Genomic DNA, 12,050 nt, shown 5'->3' with positions numbered 1-12,050 from the left:
CGGGTCCGGGCTGGGGATTCAAACCCGCCACCTTAGGTGTACGTGGCTGGCGCCTTAGCCGGTTGAGCTATAGGCGCCGAGCCATGAAAATGGATTTAAATGAGCACCCCTTTCTATGATTTCCCTATTTAAAAAATGTTTTTGTTTTATTTAAAGATACACCCTTCAGAGCTAAGCCCTATTTGCAGAGACCCAGAGGAATGGAAAGAACTCCAGGGATGTGGTAAATGAAACATGGGTGGCCTGGGAGTCAGGGAAGATCTGCTGGCCAGTTCTGGTCACGGTGGGAAATTTATGCCAGTGTTTTCCTCAAACTTCTGAGGATGATAATGGAGCTGAGAAAGGACTAGGTCACTGTCAAAGTCCCTTCAACTACTAGAGCAAATGATATCCAGTGTTCAAAAACCTCATGCTTAGTTTTGCCAATGTAAGAAGAAAATACTTGTGTATGTATTTGAAAATGGCTGTAATGGTTCCTTATTTCTTTTTAACTTTGTGTTTTAGGGGAATTTTAGGAAATTTTTCCACCTCAGTTAAACATAGCCTTTGAAAAATGGAAGCACAGTGCTCGCTTCGTCAGCACATATACTAAAATTGGAACGGTACAGAGAAGATTGGCATGGCCCCTGCGCAAGGATGACACGCAAATTCGTGAAGCGTTCCATATTTTTTCATTTTACAAGGGTACAAGTGAATCTTCCTAAAAGCAGAGTATGAACGTTTTAACTCAATAACTAGGAAAATGACGTGAAGGTTATGTTGACCAGTTTGATGAGAGTATTTCAAAATGTGTATGAAAACAACACACTGCACTCCATGCTTGCATTAATGTACACAGTTATGCTATAAGAAATAAAATAAAAAAAAGAAAAATGGAAGCACAAAATGTTTCCCTTCATCTTCATCTTCTACTATTTCCTCCTCCAGGGAAATATGGTGCCCGGGTCTGTCACACTGATGGAGGAAGAAAGGAAGATGCTGCTTCCCAAGACCTTTCATGGTTTCATGAATGAAAATCCCAGGGAGGCGAGGCGTCAGGATTTTAACAACCTCTCTGTGCTGGGGAGGAGTATTTCCTACAAACTTCTTTGAAGCACAAACTGTTCCCTGGGCTTTGGACTGAAGTGTTCAGACGGATTTGTCCTTGATGAGCTCTGTGGTCAGGGGATAGAGATAATTTCTCCTGCCTTCCTTCTCTTCTTCCTTTTTCTCTACCTTCTCTTCTTTGTCCTTGACCCCTTTCTCTTCCTCCTCCTTCATCTCCTCTGCTTCCTCTTCTCCTATTCCTCTATCTTCTTTTTAAATAAATCCGGACAATTTTCAGAAAGAACATGGAGTTTTCCATGATCAAGTTATAATGAGTAATTATATCAAGATCAAGATATAATGAGTAATTATATCTACAACAGTAAATTAAAGGAGCACTTCATTTGGGGTTGGTTGCCCTAAATTATAGAGTTGATTTGACTTTTATTGGTGTTTGAAGGGAGCTAATGAATAGGATTACATTTTTCTCGCCCCTCATCCCTGTTTAACCAGCTGAAAGGTGGACTCATGTGAGACAAATGATCAACATACAAGCCCCTTGTTGGTAAAAGTCAGTTGAAGAATTAAAGGACTTCTAGGCCTCTTAAGTATTTTGTCCAAGTCTAGACTTGGTGCATCTCATCCGAGCATGAGTTCACATTCAAGGAATCATTGCTGTACTCTCTGCCTTAGGCAGAGGAAGAAAGATGAACTTGTGGACCCGATTCTTAAGAGAAGTGCTGGGCTCAACTCTTAAATCCTTACTATTTGAAAAGTAACAACAGAGCATAAAACACTCATTTCATCCCAAGTGCAGATTCAAAACCAGAATGAAGAAGGGGTCAAAGCAGGTGCTCCACTCCTCCCAACGTGGCCCATGCCAGCCGGGTTTCCAAACGCTCGCGTGAATTCATTCATTTAGTTCTGTGATAGCTGAAGGAGACAGACACAATTATCACCACCCCCATTCTTGCAGCTGAGGAAACTAAGGCACAGAGAGATTAAGCGCTGTGCTGTCAAGTGGTGGAGGTGAGATTTGGATCTATTCTGGCTCCAGGATCTCCCATCTCACCTTTCCCCAAACTGCTTCAGAAACATTGCCTGCTTCTTAGGGAAGAGTCAGATGGGGAGGAAAGGAAGGCTGGGCTTATTACCTCCACATTAAAGTTCCCACTAATCATTGCTGATTATGGGGCCCAGAGAGAGCAAGTCAGTTCTCTCCAGACTCCTGTTTCCTCTTTTGTGAAGCAAAAGGTTGGCTGAGAGCAGAGAGCTGCCTTAATGACATGCATAAGGGTTTTCTGCCCTCCTGACACAAAATGACATTATAATCAACCATCGCCCAGGTCTGTGGGACTCAACATGTGTGCAATGGGGGGCTTCTTTTAATGAAAAAAATACGAAATTAAAATTTTTAAATTCTGTATGAGAGTAAGTATATTCATAGAATGATGAAAGGAGGCGTTTGTGGCTCAAATTATAAGCTTTCTCTTGCTTCATATTCTCTCTCAAAGCTGGTCAGGTTCTTTTCCTACAAATATACAGGGCTTTGTAGACCAGCCACCATCTACACACTTAGCATCTCTCTTGCACTTATTTGTTAAACAGGTGGGTCTCTTCAAAGTTTCTACCTGTTATGTGCCAGAGTTTAAGGAATAGCCTTTTTAGGGGTGGAGCCTGTGAGTGGGGTGCCGGCCCCACATACTGAGGGTGGTGGTTTCAAACCCAGCCCCAGCCAAACTGCAACAAAAAAAAGGGAATAGCCTTTTTTTGGAGAAAGAGGAAATGACATACACTAAAATACACAACAAGAGAAGAGAAGACATGAGTCCCAATCTCATTATTCCACAAAAGTTCCTTCCAGACTAGGGAGTTCTTCTGTGTCCCCTCCTATGGAGGGGAACCATAGGCTTCTTGATACTAAGCAATCTAAATTTGGGAATTAACTCTTCAGAAGGGTTTTATGGCAATAACAGCCACCCAGTACCTGGAGACTTTGGAGTCTATGGGATGTCGCAACCTTTCTTATCATGGAAAGAGAGGCCCTGATCTTGTGGGAAACTAAGTTTGAATGCAGCCCTCCTTGTAGAAAATAGAGGAACATCTGGATGGATCCCAGCTAGTCTGTTGTCTGGTTAATCTGGAATGAATATACCAGATTACCTCCAGACATTTTCACTTATTGAACCTAATCTAGGCTCACATTAACTGAAGCTTGAAAGTAGTTCAATATATAGTCTACCATTTACTCAGCACCTACTTTGGGATCAGAAACATTTCAAAACTATTCAGAAATGAGTATAATTGTGATGGGTGTGTTACTTAGTTCAATGTAAGCATTTCACATTGTATATCGAAGCAGTACCCTGAACCCCATAAATGCATCAATGTACAAGGTTCTGATTTAATAAAAAAAAAATAAATTGATTAAAAAAAGAAATATTATATCTAAAAGAAATATTATAACTTTGTGGGATAGGTACTATTGTTATCCCCATTTTATAGAGGAAGGAGCAGAGGCTCAGAGAGGTAATAAAATTCACCTTTATCACACATACCCAAGGATGTGGCAGACCCGGGAATCTGGCTTTGATGCTGGAGCCAGTCTTCCGAAACTTTATGCCTTAAGGCCTCCAAAAGGCATGGTGGGGCGGGGCAAACCCAAGGTTTAGAGAATCAAGCTCTCAGTTCTGGGCCTTGTTCTGCCAGTCTTTACCGTGTACCTGTGAGCAAGTCTCTTCCATCTAGCCCTGTAATATGGGGGCATGAGTAAGGCCCACAGCTTAGGGTGGCCAGTGGATTAAAGGAGATCATTTTGTAAGTAGTAGTACCCTAAAAATGTCGATGAAGCAGACATGATGTCTTTATTTTGGGGTCAGATGTCTACTGGATAGTCAGTGATGGATATTAAATAAGTGAAATGAGAAGTTTTATTTGTTCAAGACCTAGAATTTTGGCATGATTTGGAAAATGAAAGCAAATAAAAATAAATAAAGTAAACTCAATAATAGCCTATTTTAGTTCAAACATCTTTGATGATAAGCTATCAAAGGGAACACACACCACAGAGAGAGAGACATCACACCACACACACCATACACTGCAAATGCTTCTCAAATTTAAGTGTGACTAGATTACCTGGCAAAGTTTTCAATGAGACCCAAAGACTTCCTTTCAAATTGGCGCTGACATCACACTGCAAGATAAAGTTTTGAAATTGATCTGTCTTGGATGTATCTTGGAGATAAAAATGAAGAACTATATTTCTTCCTTTCTCACCTTTCTAGTGTAATTTTTCAGGTACAAATATAGATTGAAGTGTTGCTGTTGTTAAAATGACATACTTTTCACATAGGCTAAGATTAGAGAGTTTCAGAAGAGAAGTTCACAAGCCTGTGGTCCAGCCTGGGAGACCCTCATTGCTGATTTTTCCAAAGCAGTAAAAATACTGATCAGTTCACCTGAGTTTATTGAGTACCCAGTGTGAGCTATGAGTGAGTCCAAGAACATTATAAAGTAGTTCTTGCTTTAAAGCATCTGCAAGGTGGTTGAAGAATTAATACATAAATATTGATAATCTTACCAGCAGCATAGTTAGTACATCCAAATTAGACTTTTCTGGACTAAAACTATTAGAATTCCACTTAAGCTATTATATGAGATTTTTTTATAATGGTAGTGGCATAACCTAAAAAAAAGAAACCAAAAGTGATGCTGCAAGGCCTTGTCTAGAACCCAGAGTCCAATTCCATTAGAATTCTTCTTACTTCTTCATATTTCAGCTTTTCTGTTTCCTAGTCCACACAGCATAACATGGCCACCCAATATTTACATTTCTTCAGTTCAAAAGAATAGATAGACAAGTACTGGGATATTAAAGTCTCAATTCTAAAGCTTAGGGCTTATTAGCTTAGTTTGAGTCAGAAGCCTGGCCATGATCTAACCACCTGTGGCCAGGAAACCAAGGTCACATTACACAAATGACACTAAGGGAACTCTGCCCAATAACCATATGTCTTAGAGCAGTGGGACTCTTCCCAGAAAGGACTTATCTAGAGAGTCCAACGTGTTCTCTACATTAACAATACAATGCTGTTAGCAGGATGTTGAAAGGCTACAAATAACAGGGAACTAACAGAAGCTTAAGTAATAAAATATTATAATTAACTTCATACCAAAATGCTGAGAGTAGTCAGTTTTAGAATTAACTCAGTGGCTTAACCATTTCAGGTCTCTGAGTACATCCCTGAGATGGCCTTGGCATTTTCCTCATGGCTGCAAGATAGATGCTATAGATTTAGACAAGACATCCCCACATGATCGTTTCCTAGGTAAGAGGGTATCTAGAAAGGGAATTCTCCTTGCATACTTTCTTCCTTTATCATATAAAAGAATTCTTGCCCTGAAACACTCCCAGGAAGCATGCACTTAAGTCACCTTAGCCAGTCACAAGGACCAGACTAGCTTCAAGGAAGTCTCAAAAAAGGAGTCTGAGCTTTTCAGGCTCTACAATAAGAGCAAGGGAGTTGGGACCTGGCTGTTGAAAGTCATCCAGAGTTAGAAACAATGATGAACTGCCAAGTAAGTAGCATAGACCTATGTGTCTAATAGAATTGTCGAAGATGAGAATGCTTCAACCACTGCTGTTTTGTATGGCAGCCACTTGCCATTTGTGAGAAACTATATTTTAAATTTCATTTAAGTTTAATTAATTTAAATTCAGAAAAGCACACGAGGCCAGTGACTATCATATTGGTATTTTGAAATTATAGATGATGTCTTCTTGGAGATACCTTCTTGGAGGTCAAAGGCAAAACAGAGACATCACTCTGAACAAGAATAATCTGGTAGCCTTTGTGGAGGATGAGGAACTCAAAATGGATTTGAAGGATGGTTGGGGTTTGGAAATTTTCCAAGAGGGTAAGCTTGCTTTACAACAGGGAGGCAGAAAATAATCAAGTTTTCTTAGGAGGTGCTAATTACATTAGTTGGGGTGAAATAATTTTCTTTTGGTTGGGGAAAGAGTGGGCAAAATCCAGAACAGTAGGTTCAAATGAGATGGCAGAAATATTTAGAAGCCAGCTTGGATTATATGCAACAGGCAACTTACAGTGCTGAAAGAAGAGTAACATATAAAGTAATACTTAGGAAAGATTAACATGGTGATGCTAAGAAAGACAGGTAGAAAGCCAGAAATTCAGCTATGATCGTATTTTATAATTTTTTCATGTTGGGGTCCATATGTGTATGCATTGCTCACTGCAGCAAATGGAATGGACAGCTGCTGGCCAAAGATGACCATTTCGGGGAGTCTAGCTGCCTGAAGCATTCACCCCAATATCCTCAAATGATACTACTATCTTTTCACACCTATAACCCATTTACAGCCCAATAGTGGACACCAACACACAGCTGGGACCCTCTAAGTTAGCAAACTGTCCTGAATAAAAGAGGTCGTTGTATATATGAAAAGATAAAGAAAAAGAATGAAACATTTTATAGAGGAAATTGAAAAGAATTAGGAAATAACTAGAGACTGTTGGGGTACATGTCAGAGTTGACAATGACTCCTAAATTTTGAGAATCATAACACCAGAAATAAAAATGCCAATATGAAGTTGTTTTGAGGAAACATGGTGATCTCAGTATGAGATATAGTGGTTACAGCTGGACCTATGGCGAACTGTCTCATTGGTGGTCCCCAGCAATCTATGGCCCCAGTAATTGTGCTCTTGTGATTCTTCTTCCACATTAACTCTACACTTGGCTATGTGATTGTTTGGCCAATGAGACACTAACATAGTGCAAGCAGATGCTGGATAAGAGCATGTGCATTGAGGCTTGTCTTCTTGGAAACCAGCCTCTATGCCATAAGGAAGCTCAAGTAAGAACACTGAATGATGAGGGGCCATGGGCAGAGAGGCCAGGAGATTCCTCTTGGCTATGAGAGAGTTCCTCTTGCATGATTCAGCTCCAGCCAAATCTTTACTTAAATGTAGACAGGGGAGTGACCTCTGCAGAAGAACAACTCAGATGAGCTCAATCAATCCAAAAATTAATAAAAAATAATAAATCACTGTTGTTTTAAGCCACAAAGCTTTGGCTATTATATTAGTTAGCAAAATAGATAATGGAAACTATAGCCAAATAAAAATGTACAATAGGTCCTTGGAGAGATGGGCCTGGAGCTCAGGCAAGAGATCTGGGCCTTAGATGTAATTTTGAAATATATGCATGCTTCTGTCATAGCAGTTATAATACAATTAAATTGGATGTTCATGTTTTTCACTAGACTTCAAGCTCTGTGAAAATAAGGACTAGGTCTTTGGTGGTTCCTAACACCCTATACTTGGTTCAAAGGAGATTATCAGAAAATCATGATGAATAATAGAACAAGAAAATGGAAAAAAAGATGGTGAAGTATTATAGAAAAGGAAGGGACTTTGGAATAAAACTTCAGCCCTCCCAATTACTGGTTGTGTGACTGTCAGTGAATCACCAAACCTCACTGTAAAATGTAAGTAATGTCAGCAACTTCTCAAGAGCCACTGAGAGGAGCCAGCAAATACTCAAAAAACTACAGCTATCTTTTTATTGTGGATGTTTGAATGATCATCAAAACATGGGAATGACTGAAATTAATAAACAAGTAAGAGTTGAAAGAGAAGAACTATGAGCCTGGGGTGTGGGGAGATATGTCAGGAATAGAAGAAAATGATTCAGAGAGAGGTAGAAAACGAGAGTGAGAGCGTGAAGGAGGAAGACGCAGAGCAATTCCAATGGCAGGAAAAGGACCAGGATAGTGTGCTTTTTTTTTTTTTTTTTTACAAAAAACAAAAAGAAAGGGGCAAAGTTTTAAGAAAACCCAAGTCAATGCTGCTATACTTAATAATTATAGTTTACAGGGAATTATTTGCTGTGTTTATTAAACCTTGGATATTGGTCTAGGACTGTCAGTAGGAAAATCCTTGAAGAAAAAGATTCGGCTGTCGTGGATAATCTAACCGTATCCTAACTTAGGACAATAAATAAAACTGCATCCCGAGGCCTTTTATATCCTTTATAATGTTGGCTGAGTGCCTGGTGTTGGTTAATAAGAAAGTGAAAGTTTAAATTTTCTGTGGTTGGACTTTCAGCTTCTAGAAGAATCACTGGAAGGAAGGAATTTATGTAGAATATAGAAAAGATCTAAGAAAGGAGAGCACTACCCATAATAGGCCTGTTGGGAGAAATTAAATCCAGGAGTCCAATTCTCTGAAGTCATTTCTCTCTGGAGAGATAAAGAACATAATGACCAAAAAGGCATAGGTCTTTGAAACATTGCAAAACACCCAATAAAACCATCAGCTACACAAACAGAGTCATAAGTTATACGAGTGTCTCTCATTTCATTGTTTTGGAGTTAGAGAAACATTAGTCCAGACTCTTAACGAGATTAGCTTTCGTTGGTAAGAATGTTGAAGTTCATGTTTGTTAAGTTGTGTTGCTCACTGCCCATTCTTTATCAGACAGCATTCTGATTTTACTTTGGGGGGACAACTCTCTCTCACTCTCACTCAGCTCATATATTTAGGAAGAGTTGATTTCACCTTCCCTCTATTCCCTGCTTCAAGAAGAGATGTGTGACTAAGGCCTCTCCAACAGAGGTCATATTCATGCTACCATGATGATTGGTTCAGAGATGAATATGTATAGTAAAAGCAAGCCAGCCAAGTACAATCAGAGCTAATTCTGAGATTTTGCGTGTGTGTCTGACAGATATGCTCCCTTTTCTCTTGCGCTTGAATTAAAAATAATATAAACTTGGAGCTATCTATCATACCTGAAAGTATTTGTGTAAGAATATTGGCCATACAATGGTGTTGCCTAAGCCTCTGGATACAGTTATACCTGAGCTTTACAGCTATATAAACAAAGAAATATCTTTTATTTTTGAAGCCAATTTGAATTGTGATTTTTCTATTACTTGCAACTGAAGTAAACCTAACTAATAAAAATAACAGAACATAAATGTATTAGGTTATAGGGGGGAAGAGTAACAGACATCATTCAAGAGTAACAGATATCATTCAGTGTAATCCTTTCTGTCATATTGGGCCCAATAACAGCTCCATTTTAAAGAAAAGAACTCTGTAGGTAAGAAAAAGAAGTAACTTTGTATAACATCAAAGGGAAAAAATGTCATTTAAGCTATATGGTAGAGCAGCAATCAATAAATTACTGCAAGGTGGCCAAATCCAGCATGTCACTTGTTTTTGTATGTCCCATAAGGTAAGGATGGTTTTCATATTTTAAATGATAGAGAAGCAGTGAAATGAGAAATTTTTTCATGACACATGAAAATTATATATATATATATATATACACATGCACAGAAAATTATATATATAATAGATATATTTATGAACAAATTTCAGTGTCTGTAAATAACGTTTTGTTGGAATACACCTATTGGTCTATTCATTGTATGGTCTATGACAGCTTTCCCGCTAAAATGGCAGAGTTGAGTAGGTGAGACAGAGACTGTATAGTCTGCCAGAGCTTAAAATATTCTTGTTCTTTATGGAAACAAGTTTGCTGTCCTTTGTGGTGGAGGATATATACATGAAGAAATCTCTCTCTTTGTCTAGCAGGAGTTCTGTGTGTTATACATATGGCTGCACATCTACCTACATGTGCACTTATATTTATGCATACATGTATTGGGGAAGGGAAGGGTCGGAAAGAAGATATTGTCCACCTGAGGCTGGACCACCACTTGCAAGAGATTTCATAAAAGTATTCTTCTTCAAATGGAACAACAATTTGAAAATATTCTTAGCAGCAGAATCCATTTATTTATTTATTTATTTTTGGGACAGAGCCTTAAGCTGTCACCCTGGGTAGAGTGCCATGGCATCACAGCTCACAGCAACCTCCAACTCCTGGACTTAAGCGAGTCTCCTGCCTCAGCCTCCCAAGTAGCTGGGACCACAGGTGCCCACTACAATGCCCAGCTATTTTTTGGTTGCAGCCATCATTGTTGTTTGGCGGGCCCAGGCTGGATTTGAACCCGCCAGCTCAGGTGTATGTAGCTGGTGCCTTAGCCACTTAAGCCACAGGCGCCGAGCCCAGAATCCCTTTATGAAAAGAAATTTCTAGCAATCTCCCCAAGTGTATATTTCAAAGCAAGTATTTGTATGTGTGTCTCTACCAGTGTCTACTAATTGCTGCTCTTGGCCTTGCTGCCATTTTTCCCTAGTCACAGCTACCCCCACCAATTCCAACCACAACCTCTGGGTACTATTGTGATACCGTAAGATATTTTAAGAAAAATTTGAGATTTTGGCCCTAAAACCAGTGGTTTCCAAACCTGACTGAACATCAGAAAGCAAGGACACTCCTTTCAAATGTGAATTTCTCATCGCCCACCTTCTGCCACATACTCATTCCATATCCGCAGCTCTGGGATTTAATAAGCTTTCGGGGTGATTCTGATAGAGGCTGGGATTGGTGCTCCTGTTAGAGTTGATCTTAAGTTTCTTCCCAACTCTGCAAGTCCGAAATTCCTCACTCTAATTTATTTATTTTTTTTTGAGACAGAGTCTTACTCTGTTGCCCTTGATAGAGTACTGTGGCATCATAGCTCACAGCAACCTCAAACTCTTGGGCTCCAGTGATCCCCTTGTCTCACCCTCCTGAGTAGCTGGGACCATAGGCACCTGCCACAATCCCTAACTAGTTTTAGAGATGGGGGTCTCACTCTTGCTCAGGCTGGTCTTGAACTCATGAGTTCAGGCAGTCCACCTGCCTCAGCCTCTCAGAGTGCTAGGATTACAGGCGTGAGCCACACACTCAGCTAAGATCTGTAATAAAACTTACAAAATAATTTCCTGAAGAGAAACTGAAATTCTACAAATCATCTCAGCATTCTTTTTTTCTTTTCTTTGTCTTTTAAATAAAACACGCAGCCAGGCATGGTGGCTCATGCCTGTAGTACTTTGGGAAGTCGAGGCAGGTGGATTGCCTGAGCTCAGGAGTTTGAGACCAGTCTGAGGAACAGCAAGATCCCATCTTTACCGAAAATATTAAAACTAACTCAGGAGGCTGAGGCAAGAGAATTGCTTGAGCCCAAGAATTTGAGGTTGCTGTGAGCTATGACATCACAGCACTCTACCCAGAGTGACAGAGCGAGACTCTATCTAAAAAAATAAATAAATAAATAAAATAAAGCACACATCTGTAAAAACTCAAATCAGCTGGGAATAGTGGTTTATGCCTCTAATACTAGTACTTTGGGAGACTAAGGCAGGAAGATTGCTTGAGGCCAAGAGTTCAAGTCTAGCCTAGGTAACACAGTAAGACCCCATCTCTACCAAAAAAAATTTTTTTTTGTAACAGTGTCTCATTTTGCTGCCCTTGGTAGAGTGCTGTGTTGTAATAGCTCACAGCAACCTCAGACTCCTGGGCTCAAACAATCCCCTTGCCTCAGCCTCCCAAGTAGCTGGGACCACAGGCGCCCACCCCAATGCCCAGCTATTTTTAGAGACAGGGTCTCGCTTTAGATCAGGCTGTTCTCAAACTCGTGAGCCCAAGCAATCTATACACTTCAGCCCACCAGAGTGCCAGGATTACAGGCATGAGCCACTGCACCTGGCCCCCCCTAATTTTTTTAATCAGCTTTCTATAGTGTTGTGTGGCTGTAGTCTCAGCTATTTGGGAGGCTGAAGCAGAAGGATCATTTGAGCCCAGGAGTCGGAGGTGGAGCTGAGTTAGAGAGCACCACTGCACTCTAGTCTGGGTGCCGTGACCTTGAGATCCTGTCTCTGAAAAACAAACAAATAAAACCAAAAAAACCCCCCTCAAACGCCTCAAAAGTAAGTTCCCCTCTGACCCCCAAATACTCCAATTGCTCCCCAAGAAGCATTCAAAATTGCTAGTTTTTGATTTGTCCATCCAGAGATAACATATACAAGCATTTGTATTTGTTCTTTTCTTTTTTATACTAAAGCTAAGAAAACATAGACACTTGCTGTTTTCCATTT

At 40.0% G+C, this 12,050-nt stretch overlaps 1 non-coding gene across 1 annotated transcript; it reads left to right on the top strand.

Moving 5' to 3' along the window:
• The first annotated feature begins 564 nt into the window (after window positions 1–564).
• On the top strand, window positions 565–671 carry LOC111723771. The gene has a single exon (XR_002772241.1). It is a non-coding gene; the product is annotated as a U6 spliceosomal RNA (small nuclear RNA).
• Window positions 672–12,050: the final 11,379 nt, after the last annotated feature.

Source organism: Otolemur garnettii, unplaced genomic scaffold, assembly GCF_000181295.1.
Source record: "Otolemur garnettii isolate 467f Iridium unplaced genomic scaffold, OtoGar3 scaffold00015, whole genome shotgun sequence".
Classification (NCBI taxonomy): Eukaryota; Metazoa; Chordata; class Mammalia; order Primates; family Galagidae; genus Otolemur; species Otolemur garnettii.
The sequence above is the reverse complement of the archived record's forward strand: the minus strand, read 5'-3'. Positions and strand labels throughout refer to the sequence as shown.